Here is a 24,277-nt window from a genome sequence, read left to right as displayed (position 1 = left end):
AGGAGCGGCGCTATAAAATGAATTAAATGCACCTGAGACTGAATGGTTACGGAGGCTTGAGGGGCGCTGTGAAAGGATGGTTATGAAGAACCTGTAGTGGAGGTGGTCATTGGGGGTGCCAAAAAGCATTGTCGCACTGGGCGCCACGAGCGCTTAAGCCGGCCCTGCCCGCGCTTACTGCCTTATATCCCTCTGTACCCCACACCTCGCGCTAACTGCCACAACATATCCCTCTGTACCTCACACCTTGCGCTAACTGCCACAACATATCCCTCTGTACCCCGCACCTTGTGCGCTCTGCCACAACATATCCCTCTGTACCCCGCACCTTGTGCACACTGCCACAACATATCCCTCTGTACCCCGCACATCACGCTCACTGCCACATATGCCTCTGTATCCCACTCCTCACACTCACTGCCTGATCGCTCATTTTACCCTGCCATTCATCTTCTACGTGTTCTCTTCCCTTCCACTCGTTCTACCTCTGTTCACCCCCTTACTTCTTTTAGTGCCTTACATCTTTCTCAATATCTCTACTTCTTTTCCTCTTCAGTAACATCTGTGGCACATCTCTGCACTTCCATTATATCAACGCACCCCTCTACCTCACCTGTCTACCTCAGTCTTTATTATTCCCTCTTCCTCAGCTGTCTCTACATGTCTATGACACACCTCTCCCTCTCTCTACCTGGCCCCCTCACGTTCTACGACTGCGTTTTTCTCCCCTCTCCAGCTTTGATTTACCTGTCGCTGCTCCTGAATCTTTTTCTTCTACACCTCACTTCTTTGTCTACCCTTCACCCCTCGCTACCCTTCTGTTTGCCTTACTACGGTCTTTACCCGACCTACCTTTCAGTGCCTCTTCCCATTTCGCCTCACTCCCTCACAGCGCTCTCCTAGCATGCATCTGTTTCTCCCCTCACCACCATGCCTGTCTCTACCCCTCCTTATCTTTCTAACCAGCCTAACTTTCTACCTTCCTGTTATTCCTGGTAGCGAACCTTTCATTTCACCCCTCCGGTTGTATTACCTATGCATTCAAATTGAGTAGGTCATTGCTGTGCTCCCAACCAGACATCGAGACCCAGTCCCCTAGCCTCTCAACATGCCCAGATATAACAACAAGCATTGGCATAGCCAATTGGTCTCGCCTTTGGGACCTGCTGCAGAACTAAATACTTATACTGCCGGCATCATACTTACCCAGCGCCAAGACGCCTCGGCAAAAGTGAGCTATATAAGTTCTTCAGTCAGTGAGTCAGTCATAAGGTCCCAAAGGCGAGACCTATTGGCTATGCCAATGCTTGTTTTTCTCAGGTTGGCCTGAACATTACCTGATCCTGATTGTCTGCCATTTTAGCCCCGCCCCCATTGATTAACATTAGCCACGCCCCTTCATTTGCCAGGTTCGCCCCCCCCTGGAAAAATTTCTGCGGACGCCCATGTGTCAAAGCACTTTACATCATACACAGAGACACAGTAAATCATACAAGTGTGTAAATCAATGTGCAGGAAATGTTACTTAAGACATTGAGGGGTATAAGGTGTAGGCGTCACCTATTGTCCACACTTGTAAATGTTATATGTTACGAGTGAACAGTCAGGAGAAACACAAAGTCATGGCATAAAACAAAATATAGTGATTGGGGTTTTCTGTACTAACAAGACTTTATTCCCAGGGAAGCCCTTCTGTGTAACCTTAGCATAAGTAAAGATTGAAACAATAAGGATCTAATCCGATGACATATAGTTTGCATGCAGTTCCTTGACTAATGGTAAATAGTGCTATATTAGAAGGATTGCAACATGAACTGGAAGTAACAAAATGATATCAGTGTCAAACACTAGTCCACTTACCTATCTGCAAAAATTACATATCTGTGATCCGCATGTTATACAGTTTGCTTTGCAGCTGGCACATTAACAAGTATCTAATTTATGGATTACAACTGTGACTGGAAAAAAAACCAGAACTTTCCCAGAACTGCATTAACCGCCAGAGTTATTTTACAGCTATTTTAATCCGCCCACAATTGCTGGGCACACAGCGATCTTTACAGCAGGTGTCATATGATCATGAAAAATTCCAAATATAACTCTAGAATCAGATCTGACCTCAGCGTAATAATACAAACATGCGGTCAATAGTACTAAAACTGCCTCTCAGCAAAAGTAGGAGGATGAGGACTAGCAGGCCAAAGATTGTATTTATCATTATTTAAATTCCATTTGGCCAATAATCTCATTCAATGATTTGCATCCCACAAATATTGATCCAATGTTGTGTGGCCCCTCCAACTATAATTATGGAAGGGCGCTTACTACAACATTTTTGTCCTCCAGACATTAAACTGGTCACTATTTTATTTTAGCATTTGTATGGTGCTTACTACCCCCTATGAGGTATGCTGAAGCGCTCACTTAAGCAGATACCAAGCTGCAGCCTGTAGGGTGTGTGGTTGAGAAGGTGGTGTTTTTGTTTCTTGTCTATTAGGGAAGGGTTTTCATGTCATGCATGAACATCACTGAAGTGTGGTTATTGTCTTATTGGATGCAGCACTTGGCTGTGTGATGGGTGAGGGCACGCTAGAAAAAGACAAACAAATTATAACTATTATAAGGACTAGGCAGCTGAGTCATGGGGGCAAAGGGATACTGTATGTTCGTACAGCAAAAATACCAGGCCAGACAGAGATGCTGGGAATGAGTAAAAGGATAACAGAAGGGCAAGCGCGGCGATTGGTAACTGCAGTTATAAACATGCAGCATTTTTTTTCTCTTTAAAAATAATTTATGTATTTATTTATTAAAAACAGGGATACCGCCTACTGCTGAATTAATACACCCAATGAAGGACGAAAGCAGTGGAAGAGCAATCAAGGTTGGCAACCTAAGCAGAAACTATACTGACTTTAAAACGCCTCGGCCAATGGAAGCCAACATGTAAAGCACAGGGCTCATGTCCCAGCCCCTCTCAATCTCTTGAAGGCTCACGAAGATTGACAAGTGCCAGTCATGCAAGCCCTTGTTGGTTGATAAAACGAGCTAAGTATTGAACAATAAGTTGGACCTCAGTTAAGCGATACGCCATCACATTTATGCGAGAAATGGCTGTGACTTGTGATTCTGCTGCTGACTTAAAAACGACCAGAGAGATGGGTGACTTCAAAAGGTGTGCAAGACCAAACACCTCTAAAGAATCCTTAAGTGCATGTGCTCACAGATGAAAGGTGCCATCATGCTTCACAATCTTGAGCCACATATGGTTTTCATGACTGTAAGACTAGACTCCTATCAGAGCCTGGACGGTTTTAGGGGTCTAGTGACTGGGATTTGAAGGTTCTGGTGCTGGTGAAATTGAACTGGTATGAAAACTGCACAATCAGAAGGCTACGGAGCATGCATGATTGGAAGGCAAGGGTCACTGTATGATTGATAGGTAGGGGGGCCTGCACGATTGGATGGCTAGCACGCCTACATATTTGAAAGACTCTTGAGTCTGCACAATTGGAAGAAATTGGACCATAATACTATGGTAAAAGAGTGAATGTGTTTTTATTATTACAGCTGCATAATGTGTCATTAGGACACATTTAATTTCACTGCCATGGCATGCATAGATTCATAGATAGATGGGCAGACAGAGAGATAGAAAGAGATAGCAAGATAGATAGATAGATAGATAGATAGATAGATAGATAGCTAGATAGATAGATAGATAGATAGATAGATAGATAGATAGATAGATAGATAGATAGATAGATAGATAGATAGATAGATAGATAGATAGATAGATAGATAGTCAAAGAGAAACAAAGTCGAGGAATAATGGGAGCGGAAGCTGGGCTGTGGACGGTTAATGCCATGGACGTCATTTAGAGGTCGCCAGGGTCACTGTTGGGCCCCTGGCACTGTCCTTGTCACCCTTGAGCTTGAGCTCCAAAGGGCAGCACTTGGAACAGCAGGACATTTATGTCTGAACATAAAAACAGCTTTGTCATTTCCAGGCTGCTGTAGCTTGATACAAGTAGCAGTTGCAAGTACAACTATTTCAATTTGCCCCATCAGGTAAGGTTTACTTAAAGTGTTGCCAAGCAACACACCCTTCAAGACCTCTCATGCCCAACACTCCACCTGACAGGATCATCAGGAACATACTTCTCCTGCAGGCTCCAGGAGGACTGGGCAGCATTGAGAAGGAGCCAACAGGGACGCTGCTAGTAGGCTCTGCCTGTTTTCATGTGGTGCTGGACCCCAGGCCCTTTGGGAATGTACGCTATACTATTATCCACTGTTGGTATAATAAAAAAGGAAGCACAGTTAGCTGGAATGGGCCTTTTGGTGGCAGCTAATGTAAGTGAAAAACGATTTTAAAGTATGATATGTGCGTGCTTGTGGGTTAGAGTATGTCTATGTGAGAGTGAGCATGCACATGTGTGAGCAAGTGTGAAGATATGCGTAAGCATGTGTGTGTTAGTCAGGGACAGGTAGTGAGTGAGAAGTTGTGAGACTGGGAGTCAGTATGTTTAGTGAGTCATAATTAGGACTCCCGGTTTTCAATTTTATTTGATTTTTACAGATTATTACATACAGAAAACTATTTTCCTGTCTGTATTTATTTTTAAATAAAGAAAAATAGGGAAAATAGGTCTTCTTTCATGATCGACAGTAGAAAAAATCATCCAGAGCCAGGTCAGTAGGTGTACAGATTGAGAGGTAGGGGAGATGAAAAAAGACAATAGATTTCCTAATTAAGATTAATTAAGTGCAGATCTACAGTTGTTTGTTTTACTCTACAATGCAAGTGTTGTCAGATAACGCTATTTCACAGTATACTGCTGAAACCTTTTGCTAGTAACACTTCTCAGTCAAATGTGGAAAAATACCCATTGCAACTTAATTTATACAGAAAACAAAATAAAAATGGATTGATACAGACGGCAATGTTAAAAAAAATAATTACCAATTACTGGGGGCATGGCTTGGACGCCGACTCGGATGGCCGCTTGACTGCGGAGCTCCGCCGCACCGAGACGAGCCTAATTGCTTCTCGGTGGCTTTTCGGCTCCGTTCCCAACTTCAATGGCAGTCTTCAGCATCGGAATGTGTGGTGAGCCGAGTGAGGCCTGAGGGAACATTTTCTAAGCAGGAAATGCCTCCTTTTCACTGCATTTTCTAGACGCCTCAGCGCGTCCGCCATTTTGTCTCCGTGATAGCGCATTCGTGAGACAACGCGCTCGAAGGAATGCTTCTGCCACGGCTCCCTGTTTGTGCGCTGAGTCTTCCCCGCCTGTTTGGATGGTCCTGAGAGGCATATTACGGTAATATTCTCGCTATTATGGGCACATATAAAATAGTCTTTGCAGCTTTCAAATTCTTGTGGCTCTGATGGATTTTCACTGAGGCGACGCACTATTTACTACCAGATATCTGTCATGTGGATTTGAATTCATATTTGATATTATTCAGTGCTGCTTTTCCTTCATTTTCAAGTGACTTATTTTACTCTTCCCAGTGCCGCCAAACTCATGTGCTTTTGGGAGACAGGCGATGTAGTTCCTGACACTTTCTACTCTGAGGACTTGTGTTCCTAGGCTGGAAATCTGTAGGAATCTGACTGAAGTCCGATGAGAATCTCCTGGCACTACTCCTATTTTTGTATTATACTGGTAGTACTGCGCAGTTGAGACGGAGGCGAAGCTTCTGTGTCTTGAGTCATTTAACTAAACACACGTCCTTGTCATCAACCCAGTTGTCCAACTGGCTCCCTTCCTCCATTTCACCAGGACGGATTTCTTTTTTTTTTCTAAATACTGACGCTGGTTTCTGCGCTACCTTCCTGATTTTTCTGAAGGTTTTTGACTTCTAATGACTCTCCCCTCAGTGTTCATCGGTTGGCAATTCTCTGCAAAACTTGTGCTACTTTCCTGTGCTGCACCTCTATACGTCAGTCACTTCGGACCAGTCTGATTCAGTATTAATTCACCAGCCTGGATGAACTCATTCATACTTATATTTATTTTGTCCCTCCTGCGCATCATCTTTTCCTCCACTGTGGTTCCTGCATGCTTGACCTGTCTACTCTTAGTGGGGTATCTCATGCTTTAGCCACGAATTTGCCTGCGCTTGTGCTGTATATCACCTTCAACTACTATATAGTTTGTCTGCTCAAGCTTCTATGGGCAAGCTACGTAACCCGAAGTTTGTTTTTGTGCCCTCAAAAGGTTCTTCCTCAACGCCATCTTCGTCCTCCTCAACAACTGACGCTTCTTCTATCATTGACCAAATGGCGTCGTCAGTCCCTAATCGCTCCTCCTCATCTCAGCCATCTTCCAGTAAGTCTTCTCCTCCTATCACGTCGTCCAAACGTCTGAAACAAAACTCTCCTCCTTTGGATAATTCATCACCTTCCATCTCCATGGAACTTCTCTTGGAAGAGATACGTGCCTTGCGGCCGTTTGTTGAGGAGACTAATAATAAAATGCAGCGTTTTGAACAAAAATGGTCAGACATGGAAAGCAGAGTCTCTTCTGTGGAACAAAAGTCTTCAGAAATCCAAGTTAATTCTCAACGTATCTCCTCCCTGGAAAAGTCAGTTTGTGCCCTCCAGCAACACACTGAGGATTTGGAAAATAGAAATAGGAGGAATAACCTTCGCATTTATGGCTTGCCTGAGTCTTTGGAGGGTGATGACCCCGTCTTGTTTTTCTCTTCCTTCCTCCTGAAACTTTTGGACTTGCCTGCTACCACTTCTCTCACTATCCAAAGAGCTCATAGACTTGGTCCTCGTTCATCAACTTCTACTAAGCCTCGAGGTGTCATTATTCTCTTTCTGAAATTCACAGACTTACTTCTAGTCCTCTCTGCGGCTCGATCCAAACGTCAAGTTTCTTGGTTGGGCCAGAGGGTTTTTCTCTCCCAGGATGTTTCTACGGCTACTGCAGCAAGAAGGAAAGAGTTTTTGAACCTTCGTGCCCCTTTGCGCTCTCTTGGTGCCAGATATGGCCTATTTCATCCCTGTACCTTCAAAGTCACTCATCAAAATCAGACTTGGACTTTTCAAGATCCTGCTGAACTTAAGAATTGTATTCATATTCAGTCTACCGCTGGCATGGATACTTCTACTTCTGCTAGTGGCTGATTGTCTAACTCTACTTTTTTCTTGCAGGATTTCTCTACTAATGTTTTTTTTTTTTTGCAGGTTTTCTCTACTAATGGTTTTTCTTGCAGGTTTTCCCTACTAATGGTTTTTCATTGTTTATGTTTATTATATTGCTAAATTGCTTTTTGGCTAACTTTTTATAGTTCCTATTATAAAGGTTCTCAGTACCTGTTGCTACTTTTGCTGCTTTATTTTCCTTTATATCCTATCTTATAGCCCGTTCTTATTATTATCTCTCATTTGCTTGATGGTTTGTTGTGTTACTTATATGCGTTTCTTGTATTTATTTTTCTCGTTTAGATGATTGATGTGTTCCCCTGTCTCTGTACATGGTTCATCCTTGCATATCTCGTCCTGGTGCGGTCTGGTCTCCTGGCTCCGGGTGGTCATTCTAGTTTTGTCTCTCCACTACCCCGTTATCCTCTTCATGTCCCCTTCAGGTATGTTGGTTTCAGTCATCCTTTTTGGATTTGTACTGTCTTTTTTTGTACTTCTGTCTTCTTACCCTTCCTCTCCTTTCCTTTTGATTTCTTTCCATTTATTGCTTTCCTTTTCTCTCCTTCTTTCTTTCGCTGTTTTATCATTTTCCCTTTGTATTGGCTATGTTTTTACTGGCTATGTTTTAGTTTTAACTTCTATTCTTTTTCACTTTTTTTCATTATCTTTCCTTCTATCTGTTGCTGTAGGTATTGTTCTTGTTCAAGTTCCCCAGTGTGTTAATTCAGAGTAATCTCCTGGAATGTAAAAGGTTTTAACAATCCCATTAAACGTCAGAGGATTCTTTCTCATCTTGCTTCATATAACCCTGACATAGTTCTCCTACAAGAGACTCACCTCTCCGAGGCTGAGTCTCTCAAACTAAAACGTGGTTGGGTGGGTACCGTTTTATTTTCTCCTTCTACCAATAAGAAGAATGGTGTTGTTATTTTGTGTCATAAAAAATTAAAATGTACAGTTTTGCTACAAGAAACGGATTCTGATGGTAGGTGGATATTAGCTAAGCTGCCAATCAATTCTGTTTTTCTGACTGTGTTTAATGTTTATGGCCCTACACAACCTGACTTGCTTTTTTGGCCCTCAATTACAAGCAAATATATTCAACATAAAGATGACCTTTTCATTCTAGGTGGTGATTGTAACCAGATTATGGATCCTTTTCTTGACCGAAAGTCAGCGGTCCGGTTTTTACCTCACAAACAATTTCTAGATACCATTTCTCACGCATGTCTCACCGACTCTTGGAGGCTCTTACATCCTGACACTCTTGACTTCTCTTTTTTTTCTCCTCCTCACTCATCTTTTTCTCGTCTTGACTATATTTTTCTTTCTTTCTCCTTGTCACAAACTCTCCTTTCTTCTTCTATTGAACCTATACTTATTTCGGATCATGCTCCTATTGTTACGGATCTTGATTTCCTTCCTCCGCATCCCAAGCCCTCGCGTTGGCGATTTAACAACTCTCTTCTTGATGACCCTTTCTTCTCCTCTTCTTTTCGTTCCTTTGCCGTTGACTTCTTCTTGCTAAACGATACTTCTGATATCTCCCCCCATCTTCTCTGGGACTCTTTTAAGGCTACAGCTCAAGGGTTTGTTATTGATTTTGTCTCCAAGAAGAAGAAACGGTTTCTTCAGAAGCAAAAATCAATTATTGCCCGTATTAAATCTTTAGAGCATAAGTTTTATTCTTCCCCTAATAATTCCGTCCCTCCAGATCTTATTCGTGCAAAGATTGAATTCAATAAGTCTACTACGGATAACGCTTCGTCGATGCTTCTTCGGGGTAGTGCTCGTTACTATGGCGGTCGCAACAGGGCAGGGAAGCTTTTAGCTAATTATCTTAAATCACGCAAGGAACGCTCTTTCATTGATTCTATTTATTCCCCGGACAACACGTTATTGCACAAGGCTCAGGACATTCTTGACCAGTTTCAGTTATTTTATCGTAATCTCTACACACCTGAAGCTTCTCCTTCTCCCTCTCTTATCCAAGCTTATTTCGACAATCTTCCTAAACCTTCGTTGCCTCATCTCAGTTTCCCTGACCTGGAAGTTGATCTTTCTTTACATGAGCTTTCTGAAGCTTTGAATACTCTTACCAAAGGTAAAACTCCAGGTCCTGATGGTTTCTCTGTTGAATTCTATTCTCACTTCTCTGATCTTTTACTTCCCAAACTTCTTTCTCTCTTTCAATCGTTTTATCTGTCGGGTAAGGCAGAAGGCACATTTCAAGAAGCTACCATATGTCTTATTCCCAAGGATGGTCGTGACCCCAAATTCTGCAAGAACTATCGTCCGATTTATTTAGTAAATGTGGACTATAAGTTGTTTGCCAAAGTGTTGGCTCTTCGCTTAGACCCTCTAATGCCTCATCTCATTGGTAAAGAGCAATGTGGTTTTGTTAAAGGTCTCCTTACCTCTGATAATTCTCGCCTCTTTCTTAATGTTTTAAATAAGGTTCCTTCTCTTTCTATTCCCTTAGCGGCTATTTCCGTTGACGCAGAGAAAGCTTTTGATCGGGTCGATTGGTCCTTCCTATTTGCATCATTGTGTTGGAATGGTTTTGGTCCTAATTTCATTTCTCTCATTTCTTTATTGTACTCTTCCCCTAAAGCATCGGTTTTGGTCAATGGCCAAGTTTCCTCATATTTTCCTTTTCAGCGAGGCGTTCGTCAGGGTTGCCCCTTATCTCCTTTACTCTTTGTCCTCGCGCTTGATCCCTTTTTGTCTTCTATCCGTAACAATACCTCCATTTCAGGTTTTCCTTATGGTAATGATCAGTTGAAACTTTCTGCGTATGCAGATGATATTCTTCTATTCATTTCTGCTCCAGAAACTTCTATTCCCTCTCTGCTATCTGAGTTTGATTCTTTCTCACAGGTTTCGGGATATAAAATCAACTCAGATAAAACTGAAATACTTCCTCTTACAACATTTTGCACTCCTCATGCCTTTTCCTCCACTGGGTTTGCGTGGAATAGCTCCAAAATTAAATATCTAGGAGTATGGTTTTCCAACTCTATTCCCTCCTCAATCACCCTAAACATGTCTGCGGTTTTATCTCGTATTGACCGATTGTTTTCCTCCTGGAATCCCCTTTTTCTCTCTTAGTGGGGGCGATTGGATTCAATTAAGATGATGATAGCGCCCATTTTAATTTATATTCTGTCCATGTTACCTATTCACATCCCTGCAATTTATTTTAAGCGCATTGACTCTTGCTTGTCAAAATTTCTTTGGAACAAAAAGAAATCTAGAATCTCTCTATCACAGCTCCGCAAACCCAAGTCCAATGGCGGTGTCAACTTTCCAGACTTTCGTCTTTACCACAAATCTTTTTCTCTCCGGCAGGCGTCCAGATGGCTTGCGACAGTTCCTTCTCCTCTTGCTCCTCTTTGGCTTCACATCGAACAATCGTTGTTGTTACCTTTCTCTTTTGGAGAACTCATACGCTTTTCCGCCAGAGCTCCGCATATGTCATTCCCTTTATTTAGGTATACCTTTTCTTTATTAAAGCCTATTTTCACTTGTACGCCTATTACTCGGGAATCTTTTCTAACCTCAACGGTTTGGTATAACTCACTCATCCTTATAAATAATAGGCCCATATTCTGGAACTCTTGGAGATCTAAGGGCATCATATGGGTACACCAGTTTTTTGATGGAGTATCTCCTTGTTCCTTTCCCCATTTTCAAAGGACCTTTCGCTGTCCTCGCTCCTTTTTGCACAAGTTTGTTGCTCTGACTTCACTGATCCTGGACATCTTTTATTCCCTTCCCTCCTCCCCTCCCTCTGAGTCCCAAGATCCTCTTCTCAAAATCCTTTCATCCCCTCCCAAAGCCTCTCTCATTTATAAATTCTTTTTGTCCCCTAATCCAGATCGCCTTAAATCTAAAACGGAGCTCTCTTGGGAGGCGGACTTGGGTTGTATTTGGTCCGTTGCCCTATGGGATAAGCTTTGGTCCAGGTCTTTGAAAATTTCTCGTTCTGCTTCCCTCACTCAATCCTTGTTTTACCTGTATCACAGGTTATATTTCTCTCCACTCTCTCTGGCTCGTTTTTCTTCTTCTTCTTCTTCTTCTTCGGAATCTTATTGTTGGACATGCTCTGCCCCTAATGCTAACCTTTTTCATCTTTTATTCTTATGTCCTTCTGTTTCTCAATTCTGGAATAATGTCTGGCTATACGTTTCTCGTATTTTCTCACTCTCGCCTCAGTACTCGATCTCTACCCTTTTTCTTGGTAGTTTATCTGACTCTTTAGATCTCCCTTTACGCTCTCACGGTCTTTTTGACCTTATGCTTGCTCTCGCCTTTCAACACATTTCCTCTAATTGGAAATCCCTCACAAAGCCCTCCATACGTCATTGGTGGAATTCTCTATGTCACTTTCATAGGCTTGATATTGCTTTTGCATCTTCCTGTAACTCTACACATAATAGGGATATCTTCTGGTTACCTCTTACTTCATATCTCGATCGAATGGTTCGGAAGAGTGTATCTCATATTGCTTCGGAAAATTTTGAACCACCTTGAAGTTTTTGCCTCCTTCTTTTTCCTTTTATTATATCCACAGTATACAATTTATGGATTGTTACAGTTGTTACTCTAAATTGTATTTGATTACTATTTTACTTACAGCACTTACTTTTCAGATGTATCTTTATATCTTCATAATATGTTCCTAGCATCTTCCCTTTTTCTCCCCCCCTTTTTTATTTCTTTATCCTTCCTTTCTTTCCCTTTTTCCCGTTCTTCTTCCTTAAAATTGTATAAAATGCTTTTGTTTGTTTCTATATGATATTAGCTTGTAACTCTTATTTGATTACTATTTGCTTATTTCTTGCGCTTCTGCTGATATCTTTGTAATGACATTTTCTTGAATAAAGCCTTCCAAAAAAATAAATAAATAATAATAATAATTACCATAAAACCGGGAGCCCTAGTCATAATTAGTGAAAATGAATGACTTCAAGTGAGTGAGATTGCATAAGAATGAGTGCAAGGCAGTGGTAGAGAGTGGGAGTAATCATGAGTGTGAGTGATAATGTGGTGTTATGCATGCAAGTCTGTTGTTGGTCGTAGTTCACTGAAGGTAATTCTTGTCTCATAGAGACACCTGTGGTAACATTCTGATGCTGGCACACTTGGGGCAATTCTTAGCATGGCAGACATACATGACAAAATACTGGCACACTAGAAGTTATTCTTGGCATAATGGGCCCCCATGTTCAAATACTGGTAGTGGTATACTACCAATAATTTTGGGCATGTGGGACACCTGTGGAAAAATACTGGTACTAACGCATTGGAGGTAATTCTTGGCATACAGGCAGACAACCTGACATTGAGGAGAAGGGCAACCATGACATAATGATGGCCCTTACATACTGAGGTAATGTTGGAATTAAGGGTCACTTGAGGTAAATGGATGGCATAAATGGAAAAAAGTCTGGCACTGACATATTGGAGGCACCCATGACAAAATGCTAGCCCTGGCACAGTGGAGCACATTTTTTACATACAGTAGTATCCAGCACATATTTTCAAAAAAATGCAGTCAAATCGTAGGGAGCGTCAGGTTACTTTGACTTGGCACAACATGAAAGGACTTGAAAATGTAATGAGTGCCCTTTCAGAGGATTTCTAAAAGCTTTATGTGACGATTGTGCTGTAAAGTACACTGTCTGACCACATTCTGTAAAACAAAATTCTCAGCGGAGAAACCCCCAGGAGACGCCTGCTTTTTTGCTTTGCTCAATCACTACAATCGTGGGTAAGACTTATGTTCCAGAACTTTCAAAGACCAAGTTAGCACCATTATATAGATGGTATCTAAAATACACCTTTGTCTATTTTGTGTTGTTATGTTAATCATACAGTTATTATGAACTTCGCCAAAGTAAATTATTGCGATGATCATGGTGAAGGAAATGTCAAATGACTGCCTGGAAAAAAATCAGAGTCAAGCGTTACTTCCTGTGATGTCACTAATGTCAAAGGGTATGTGATGTCTCTTCAGCTACCCCTGGCATTTTGGTGAATGGCCACCCATGGTTAAAGCATTCTGATATTTTGTTCTTTAAAGAGAGAAGTAGCTAGTTAACATTGTTCAAATCTCAGCTTTTTAGTACAAAGCCATGACTGTATTTTACAGGGTAACAGGCAAAGGTTGGCAGCATTCCTACCAGTCCTGCGGTTTCCTCCAAACAGATATCAACTCATCCTTGGCAACTACAATGAAATCTCATTTGAATGGAGGAATGACAAGAATGGGTACAAACGCCACTAATGTCTGAGTGGTGGCCTGGGCAACAAAGCCATGCGGCAGTAACAATAGAATGTGTTCAAGAGACACTCTATCTCTTTCCTACATTGCCCCGCGCAGATACATTTGGGACACCTACATCCCACCATTCTACAAGGAAAATCGCGTCCTTAGTAGTTAAGCAGAAGAAGCAATACTGTGCCCTGTCTGAGGAGACCTGAGTAGCAATATATCTCTATTTATGTCACTGAAGGAGACAGAGTGCATTAAACATGCCTTTAAAATTGCCAATTGTGAGACAAACTCAACAAATTAGTCTTCGATATCTATTGTTCTTTGAGCGTTTACTTTGGCAACACTAGTATGACTTGCTGTGGAAGCTGTACTATTGATTTAGCAACGCTGGTCTGGTAGGCTCAGGCTGGCAAAAGGTGTTCATACACCCAGGTGAAACAAATGTAAAGACGAAGTCTGTTGACTCGCACATCCGTACTCTTGGGAGCCCATCGCCAGTGCTGCTGAATGCTGGATTTGCTGAATATTCAATTTGATTCAATTTTTTTAAATTGTTATTACCGCACCTTTCCCTTTCTTTCTTTCTAACTCTCTTTTGTGGATTCATTTTCATTTCTGCTCTCTCTTTGTCACTATTTCCATCTATTTCTCTTCTGTCTTCTCTTTCTTCTTTCTCCATCTCAGTGAAGGTCAAGGTCTGATGATGAAGAATAAGACCTCCCCATCCAAATGAATGCCATTGCCCACCACCTGTAACCACCAGCACAAATTAAGCACCGAGCACACTCCATCACAATTTCAGCCAAAGGTAGAGAGAGAAATGCATGCATTTCATGATCAGACATTTTTTATTTTTCATATTAACCAATACAGAATACATTGAGCAAACTAGAGTAGCCCAGACTCCCACCTACAAGTGAGTCATACAAATTGCAGAAGTGTGGTACACAAATGCTAATTGCATAACCTAACATGCCACCTAGTTTGAAAAACTGTGCAAACTTGCATTTCCTTTGACAGCTCTTGACAAATATATCTGCAAAACACGTTCCCATCTCGACGTAAATCCAGGTGGTACCAGCCGCGGTGCGTCCATTGGGGCGTAGGGGCGTAGCCCCACTAGCCACATCGCCCCCTAAATTCGTGCAAGTGAAGCAAATGAAGCAATTTCACAACTCCGCAGTCTCGCGCTGCTGGGACACGCACGCGGCAATCCACTGAAGGGGGAGGAGTGGGGCGGGGCTGCGGCAGCACTCAACACAGTTTGAGTGACAGACTGTCACTGATAGCGGCGAGTGCGCATGTTTGGGTTTGAGCTGTGACCAGCCCGTACATGCGCACTGTGAGCCACTACCATACTCAGTAAGCGAGGGAGGGGGGGGGGGGGAACCCGAGAGGCCGTCGCAGCTCCCCAGTCTATTAGGGGCGGGCCGTATTCGTGCCCTAGCCAATCCTGGCGCTGCTAATGCAGCGTCCGGATTGGCTGCGACTGTGAGTGAGACACTTGCCGCGCAGTCTGAAGTTGTTCCTGCTCCTGACCGGCCCAGACCTGTTTCCTGCAATCCTAGTCCGGACCGGCCGAGGAACTGGAGACAGACAGGCGCGGGATCAGGTAAGTTTTTTGTTTTTTATGTTACCCCCCCCTCTCCGAGAATTGCGAGCCGCGATTGATCAGTCCCCTAAAAAACAGACACTTCTGAAACCTAATACGATTCCAAATGCATGACACTTTGCCTTGTTAACCTCTCTGCCAAGCTCTATACCAATACAGTGACAACTGAAAACTCGGAGGCTTAGATCTCACTAATGATGTCATGTATCTGCCAGCAACGTTAATGACGTATTACTAGGAACTGAGAGCGGTCACTGCCTGGTGCATGAGATTCCAGGAATTGGCTGCAACCAATTTGCGAAATAAAAGCTAACACATGTCTGTCCGTGGCGTGTTTTCAAGGCATTTAAACACGGTGTTATCCTTGTCTCCACACGACGCATATAAACAGTGTATTTCACATACTGGCCTTATAGTCATAACTTCATATCAACTCCAGGATCTCGTGTCGACGTTCGGACTGTTAGCAGCGGCTTTGGCTTTTTGTTGTGTCTTCCCTGTGCCTGTGTTTCCACAGCGACAGAGAGTAAAATGTGGTGCAAGAGTGAAGGCAGCGTTGAATGCTAGCGTCCACAAGATTGCTGAAGGTCACAGTTTGGAAATGGAAACCTGAACGGTTTGGTGGACTTTCCAATTTCTTAATATGTTTGTATGCTCCGTTCGAAATATTTACATATATATTAATATTGGAGCTACTCCTCGGTTTCTAGGCCCTGCCAGTGGTGACAAAGGGAGTTAGACATTCAGCAGTTGATCCAGTCACACAGTGTTGATGGAGGTCAGAAGCCAGGCTTAGATCACCATTCTCCAGTGTCCACATTAAAAATGTATCCACTAAATACTGATCTGCCGTTTGTACTCCACAATATACACAGGCCCTGCGTTTTCTTTTTTTTTGCTACTTGCTGGGGTACCTGTGCCAACTTTCACAAGAAAATAATATTTTGTGCAGAAAGTTAATGCAAGTGCAGTGAGAAAATTGCTATTGAGCACTACACCCCCACGTTACCAAAGCAAAGCGGGGGGAGGGTTGAGGGGGGCACAGGGCAGGAGTAGCGCAAACACGCATAGGTCTTCATGAAAAGCTATGTGTACTAAATAAGCATGACCTACGGGTGAAATTATTTTCCCAAATCCACCCCGGTGCAAGCAAGGGAAAAGCGGAATATCGTGTGACCTTTTTCTGTAAATATTTCATTTTTTACGCAGCTTAACCTTGGGTGGTGTTCCTCTCTTTGAGATTAGAACTGAAGAGTGTAACTCAAGTGTCAGTCTCATGCAAGCCACCGCTGGCTATTCATTTGCGCCATAGGGAAATGCTTAGGTTGTGAATGTGTAATAGTCACTCACACCTGCCTTCGAAATTATAAACAGGTGGCAGTTGAGAGCTCTCGTAGCAGATGCAATAAGTTGTATTTAGGATCAAATGTGAATGCAACACAGCACGTGCATCTTTGTTAATGAGACATCCAATTACAAACTAGAACACCAGCATCCTACCCAACAGTAAAAGAGGATGTGGCGCTATGTCTAGAGCTGCCAGCGATGGAGGTGGGAAACAGGGTTCATTCGAGTCTCGGCGTCGGGTCAGCATTCTGTGATTCTGGCCAACTCACTTTATCTAATTTCTGGTTGCTTGCAGTGTATATGTAGTGGGAGCATGGGATTGTGGTACTGCTATCGACTATCTGTATTTTGAACATGTTTTGAACTCTTCCCTTCATGATCGCCAAAATACTCACCCTTTCTGTATACTTACTAACCACCCGGTCTAAGCTCACTATCCAGTTAGTATAAAAACAACAGTTCTTAAAATTCTTAGATAGACTTGAAGATATTTATTGTATTTTCAATGTGAATTGTCATCTGTAGTTCCTCCAATTTTGAATCCCGTGCATCCCCCCCCCTCCCCTCCCATGATAACTCCTTCGGCATTTGGTGGAGAGTTTTTGAAGAAATTAAAGAAATTAATGTTGGAGTTGGCATTTAACTAATGAAAGTCCCTCTTTCTGGGATGAGGCCATAAGCAATTGACCCTCCATTTTGCTGCAGGACAGCTCTGCCGCTATTCAGAGGTTACAATTTGTGGAACTTTGCTTACAGAGTTTATAACTATGTGCTTATTAGGGAGAAAAGGCAGCCTTGACTTTTTGAAAGTATGCTGTTAGATGGGATGTTTACCCTTATACTTCCCCTTTAAGATAGCATTTTCTTTAACACCAATCGCTACAGAAATTTCTCCTCGAAAGCAGACTGTTGCAGTTTTCCCAGTAGCACGTGTGGTTTTAAAAAAATGCTGAAAATGAGCTTTAAGTGTAGGCATAAGTTTATGCGAGGAAATTAATGTTAAGATTTTATTTATTTGAAAATCGTAGCCTCGAGATGCATTTATTCTGTGCACTCGAATATGGGGTTAGAGGCGGTGCCATCAACCACCCTAGTGCGAGTTGCAAAGTGTATGGACCCAAATTAAACCATTTCCAGCTCAACCCCAGAAGTGTTTGGCTCTACAGAAGCCACTGTCTCTGCTGGTCGATTTTGCCCTGCCGGGCCTTAATTGATGTCACAGATTTCTGCTTTACAATACTTGTTGACCGAACCGCTGCGTGTCGACCACTGAGAGGTTATTTGAGATTTAGCAGAAAGCTCACAGCCTGTATTTTTGCTAATCTAACGTTTGGCAGGAAGAGAACAGACACTAATCAAATTAAAACTTGGAATGAGATTTTCAGCACCAGTGTCGAGGCAATTAAATTATTAACATCCCAGGGCATCCTCACACATTCAGTGTGATGACAGTAAATTGTTTTCTGCCCAGAACTGTTTGCTCAGATACTGCATATGTATGTAACATTAACAAATGCTGGTTTTGTTTTATGTTGAAGCACCATGCCAACTAACGTTTCATTGCTTGACACTTAACACAAATATTCAGAGGGTTCTGGGAGCAGAGATGGGACTCCATTGGAAATCTTCCTTCACAGAGGAGTACCGTGTGCTTTTGGTAATCATAAAGACAGTAAAATCAGGCAGTAAGATGGTTTTCCGGCAGCACGACCATGTCGTTCAGACTAGAAATAAATAATGTAAGTTTGAAGGCTACACTAATATATGCTGCCATTTATAGGCTGCCGCCATTATCTGCCATGTTGCGATTATGCCACAAAAGCAAGCAAGACCTGTTTTTATAATGTATACATTTGAAGCAGCAACGAAGGGCCTTGTAAAGTACAGTCCCAAATCAAAAGCCCCTTCTGTCTGACGGCCCTGTGTAAAATGCATGCTGTCTCTTTAAATAAGTGTCCCCTTTACAATTATGTTTTTCTATTAGATGTTATCTCTGATTTGAGGCTGGCGCTTCCCTAACGCTAGCTAAGGTATCCATTTTAGGGTGCAGCAAAAAGCAACAAACGTTACACAAAATTGCCATTTTCTAAAGCAGGGGTCCAGGAGAGCCGGATCCATCATCACAGATTCAAAATATCTAATTAGTATGTAAATGAGTAGCATTTAGATTAATTCTACCGACATTTATTTTATCCTGAAAATCTGGCGTGGATTTGGCCCTCCTGGAACTATGTTGGACACATCTACTCTTAGAGCTGAGATTTCCATGAGTCTTATAGTCTGAATTCAGCACCTGAGCATAATAGGACAGAATGTATGAAGCTCTGTGGTAATACTGAATAAGCAGCTACCTATGTTATGCCATCTATTAATGTAATAACTACACTTTCACAATTGCTTTATTAACCTTCCTGCTTTCTCAAATTTGCTTGAAAATGCACGATTTTTCTTCTTTTTTTTCAAAATTTTCTTGGGGGGGGTTACCCCCCCCCATACCCCCCTTTTGGGGTTCGGGCTCGCTCGCTGCGCTGGCTGGCTATGGTGCTGTATGCTAATTCGTTTGTGCCCCACCACTTTAAAATCTCACCCACCGCCCCTGGGTGGTACTGGGTGGAGACATCCTCCTTCAGAGGACAACTTACTTCCTACGGCAGTAAGGGACTTAAAATTACCACAAGCCCTGCACAAATATAGTTAATTTCTCCTTGTTTGCATTTTTCTAGTGGTTCCAAGCTCATGCCTTGACTTGAGAGATTGCTGACAGTTAAGGTATGCTTGCTGATCTGCAGGTTTCTATAATTTCAGGACAGAATCGCAGAAGTTAAACTGGAAAACAGTTGAAGTGAAGTGTAGGAAAGTGCCCCTTTTTAGGTTTCGCCTGCACAGCGCTTGTGCTGTGCTTGAGAAATCTATTGTTTTTAATATAAACCTAAAAGGGACTTACATCCTGCCTCCTCTCTTTTCTGGCTTCTCATTTGTTCCTCTGCCTGCCACTTACCTTTCCTCTATTTCTATTGGCTGTAGCATATTTTCCTGCATTTGCCAATGGTGGCTTCTCATCTGCTTCTCTTTTCAGTTTCTAGCAGTCGAAATACTGTTAACACCCACTTTAGTGGAACTATATTTTCATGAAGATTTGCATTATACTAATGTAGCATATTTATATAACAATTTATCACCTGGAGAGATTAAATGATTTGCATAGATCACAGGATATTGCGCGGCTCCCCTGAGACTTGAACCGGGCTCCCCAACATGCTAGTCAGCAGCTCCGGCCGCTGTGCTACATCCTCTCAAATCCCATGTTATCTATCAGTTAGCTCTTTCCTTCTCATAGACAATGATTGCAGAAAACAGCTCTTTATTCATTACATAGGCAAAACCAATGCATTACCAATGCTTGTTGACATGGTCACCCCCACTTTTTGCCTGGTATTTGATGTGTTATTTTGAATGCAAGTGCACTGGGTTCCAGATAACCAGGTCCCCCATGCCAAACCCCTTGCCCAAAACTGTGCCGTTGTACCCCAATTGGCAAAGCCTTTAGCACCCTCTGTAAGTCTGTAGTAAATTGTACCCCTGGTACCTAGGGCCTGAGGTACTAAAAAGGTACCCTAAGTGTTGCAGCACATATTGTGCCACCCTAAGGGACCCCTCACCAAGAACCCACAGACTGCTACTGCAGGCTGTGTGTCTTGGTGCAGACAAAAGTGAAAACAAAACATGGCACAAACCCATGTGATGTGTCACCCTACAGCAAGCCTTACAGCCTGATGGGAGGGTGCACTATACTACATGTGTGGGCATAACTGAATGAGCAGATATGCCCCTGTGCTGGCTAGTCCAATTACTGCCAATGCAAGTGACCAGGGAAGACATTTTAAGAGCATGTGCTGGACACTGGTGAAAGTGAGTCCCCCAGCTACATGATAGCTTCACTCAATACAGAGATGTTTGGTATGAAACATCGCATATTAGTAAGCCCACTGTCAAGCATGCTCCTCGCCCGAATGTGTGTGCAGACGGGGCGGATCATACCAAGCATAAAGGTGGCTGGCACGGGTGGAAGAGCGCTTCACATTCTAGTAGACGTGCGTGTGTCTTCCGCCCTGCCCTTTACTCACCTTCTGCTTCATGGATCACCACGTCGTGGTCGGCGTCTCCATCGCGATGCAGTACGGCGGCTATCCTTTCTACACAGACCTGGAATCTGTTCATTGTAATTCTTGCAGTCATGAATGGAACCCTCTGAGACCTGCAGAAAGTGAAATCAAGGACATTTAAATAATCGGCTTCTTCTACTCAGGTGGTAAAACGCTCTGCGCTATCATCAATGCTATTGTTTACATATCCGAGAGTTAATCCACGGAACTTGGAGAGCCTATTTTCTGTGTTAACTCCTGTTGCAGCTGTTTCGTTTTTCTGTTGATATAATGTATAATACAAACAAGGAATTTGTATTCCCGAAATTTAAGAAACAAATACATATTTAATAAACCCCTACATATTTTTGTGTGATTTCTGTTTTTTTTTTGGGGGGGGGTTGAAGAAACTATTTCAAGTGGGAATCTGTTCCTCTTTTCCTATTTTTGGTTATACAGTTTTGGGCTTCCACTGACTTCCTGATTTATTGATGTTAGGTCAGTTCATAGATGCTTCCCACTTCTGTTATATGTCTACTCTGACTACTATCCTCTCCCAATTTTCCTTCTTTCATCATATAGATTGGAATCTGATCCTGTATCTGCCATTACTGTATCTTAATTAGAAGAGGGGAATTACACAGGTAGTTACTGCAGCAGCTGTGCATACATTTAGAATAAGAGTATGTGTTAATAGATTGAATCTGTAGATATAAACTAACACTCATTTTCTTTTCTTTACATGCAGGATTCTCAAAACAAGAGTCTGAATCTTACCATTCATTCCTGAGTGCGCCGTGGAACATTTGTGTTTTCTCTTTCCTACCAGCCTACTAACTACTAGTGTGCTAGCTGACTGGTCTTAGCCAGCCTGCCACCAGAGATGAGTTTCTGACCTGAGGGCCTTTGATCTCAGGAGGTCAGAAACAAAGCCTGCTCAAGCAGAGGGTCTTTATACTTCCTCCCACATGGTGACCTGCGCATTAGCATTCCAATGCAGTGACCTTGAAAGAGCCCACCTCCTTTTGTATGCAAATATGGCTTCTCTCACAGGCACCTGGGCAATGGGGAAAAATTAGTAGTCAGCTAGGCTTGTTCACCTTGAGTCTAGTACCACCCCTATGGTGGGCTACCTGAAGTAAACACGTCTTTTCAGAGTTTGCCATCTTTGTGATAGCAGACTTAGGAAATCTGGGACATGGTCATGCCCACTTCCCACAGGAAGTGGTAATATAAGGGGCATAGTGACCCCAAGGGCAAGGAGCTCATCAGCTACTCTCTCACACTCCCCTAACACCACCCCTACATTCATTATTTAAGGGAGCCCCTGACACCAGAAAATCAGATCCTGCTGACCTGAAAGAAGAATACGACACAAAGAGTCGCAAGAAGAGAAGCCCCAGCAACTGACTTGGTGCCAACCCTGCTGGCCTGCCTGCTAACTTCAACAATTGTGCCAAAAAATGGCTTCATCTGCAGCTGCTGTATCTCCAAAGCTTGGGAGAACTGCCAGCACTTCACCCAGGAACACCAGAGGAACAGCAGAGCTGCATCCCTGCATCCTGCAGGTACCAAAGACTGAGCTGTGTGACTCCAAGACCATGAAAACCCAACACTGGAACGCACCACTGAAGCCAAGCTGCCTAGCCCGAGTTGAAGTGGGCCAACGGTGCCAACGTGGTCCCCAGACCATCCAGACTCGAGGCCCACCTTGGGTTTCCTTGTTGTGGATTTCTTGCCGCCTGTAGCCTCTCTTTTCCAGGCTCCCCAACCGCAACTGCTTACGGTGACAAAAAGGCCTGAGCCCCCCTGTTGGTTCAGTCCGACTGGCCTCCCAGTTAAACCTGCAGCCTCTTTTCCCAAAGACAAATCTCTATAGACTAGCATTGGGCAGCCGACGCTGTATTGCATGACTGCACCCGGCCAGCCTAGTTTTGCTGGAAGTGACCTGCTGCTGCTGCCTTGGACCTTGCCCCATACTCCCCTTAAGTCCAGGAGTTTGTTCTCGTAAATCGCAGTACTTTACCTGTATGCCGTACTTGTTTTTCCTTGCATACGATAACATTGCAGCTACATAAAATTGAGCTGTCAACTTTTGAAAATGTAAAGTATTTCTCTTGCAAAACATACTTACTTGATTGGATTGGTTCAGGTGCCTAAATGTATATAAAGATATGTGTTTCTTTTATAAATTGGTGTGGATTTGACTATTGAGTCATGTGCATCTTTTATTGGTTGTGTGTGTATTTGCTAGATGTCTAACAATCCTCTCGGATAAGCCTAATGTTGTTCGACCACACTGTCTCTTAGAAGAGCACTCTGGGATTGCTAGAGCAAGCCCCTGTTCACTCATAAGGGAATACCAGGACTCTTTGCACAGTATCCATCTTTTTGGCATACCATATAAAGAGTGAGAAAGTAGCACTCAAACATTTCTCAAATTGCAATGCAATGAATGTTATTTACTGCATCAAATGCCCATGAGAGCAACTTTATATTGGCAAGACGGAAAGAAAGATTGAGATCAGGATATCTGAATATAAAAACATGATTCATAACACCAAATTCAATCTGGTGGTACATTGGTTGGAATTTCAACACAATATTTCACAAGTATGGTTCTTTTTTTAATTTCAACATATTTTATTGATTTTTACACATATAGTCAACAACACTTTGTCGTTACAGGGTGGCAGCCCAAACTGGCTGTGTTTGTTGAGGATACAGTTACACAGTATATCTGTTTAGCTGTCCTCCTATCCACTGTCCCGCTAAGAGAATAAGAATGAGTGAAAAGGGAAAGGATAGAGAATAAGGGAGAGAAAAGAAGACATAGTATTCAAGAAGTTTACTTCCTTCGTGTTTGCGTTCTGTTCTTGTGGGGGTGTTGTTTAAGGCCATTTGGGCCCTTTTTCTAGTTCTGCTCACGGGGGCTCGTAGGGGGCCAGGAACTCGTCCAAGGAAGCCCACATTCCCCTGGAGGTTTGTCTCTATGGTAAGTTCCGCAGGGCAGTGCTGTCGGCGCCTCTGAGATACGTCACCCAGTTGAGCCAACCCTTGAAAGGTGCCTTGGCTGTATCTTTCCATTTTGTGAGTACTATTTTCACTGCCGCTGTCAGTAAGAGATCTAATATGTCTCTGTCGTGTTGTGAGTCTAGCTCTGCTGTCATGAACGCGGTGGTAGGGGTAGAGAAATCTGGCTTTAGTGTGCACCCCAACGCTTTATTTATGAAGGTGAATATTTTCTCCCAGAATCTTTTAACTTTGGGACAATAATAGATAAGGTGTGCTAGGTCCCCCTTTTCTTTGGCACAGTTCCAGCACAAGTCATTTTCCCTGAGGCCCAGTGCCACCAGGCGAGCCGGAGTCCAGTAAGTCTTGTGTAGTAGCCAGAATTTTGTCTGTGCTAATACTGGGGAGATTTTGTTTTTTTAAGGGGGAGGCCCAGAGGAGATTGAGTTCTCTCTCGCTGAGTGTGGTGTTGAGTTGTTTTTCCCAGTATGTGGCTGCTTTGTCATTAATTTTGGTGGAGCTGGGACGTAGTAGCTTGTAGAGATGTGATACCTGATGGCCTATTCTATTGAGATTCGTCATGTATTTAATGATTGATGGGTTGTGCTTTGCTAATTTCGCTTTTGTCAGGGCTGTTCTGATTTTTAGGAAGTTGTACAGTTCTATGTTTGGTAGTTTATGCTTCCTTTTTAACATGGTGAAGGTGGTGGAGCTTCCCC

General features: G+C 42.8%; 1 long non-coding RNA gene across 1 annotated transcript in view; it reads left to right on the top strand.

Moving 5' to 3' along the window:
• The window catches only part of LOC146856544 (uncharacterized), a 229,217-nt gene extending 206,526 nt beyond the window's left edge, over positions 1–22,691 (top strand). The window contains exons 2-3 of the long non-coding RNA XR_014980965.1: positions 7,466–7,605; positions 21,295–22,691. This is a non-coding gene — a long non-coding RNA (uncharacterized LOC146856544). The remainder of the gene's footprint in view (positions 1–7,465; positions 7,606–21,294) is intronic.
• Positions 22,692–24,277: the final 1,586 nt, after the last annotated feature.

The sequence above is a fragment of the Triturus cristatus genome, chromosome 4_1 (assembly GCF_964204655.1).
Source record: "Triturus cristatus chromosome 4_1, aTriCri1.1, whole genome shotgun sequence".
In the NCBI taxonomy this organism is placed as follows: domain Eukaryota; kingdom Metazoa; phylum Chordata; class Amphibia; order Caudata; family Salamandridae; genus Triturus; species Triturus cristatus.
Note: the sequence above shows the minus strand (reverse complement) of the source record. Positions and strands in the feature narration are given on the sequence as shown.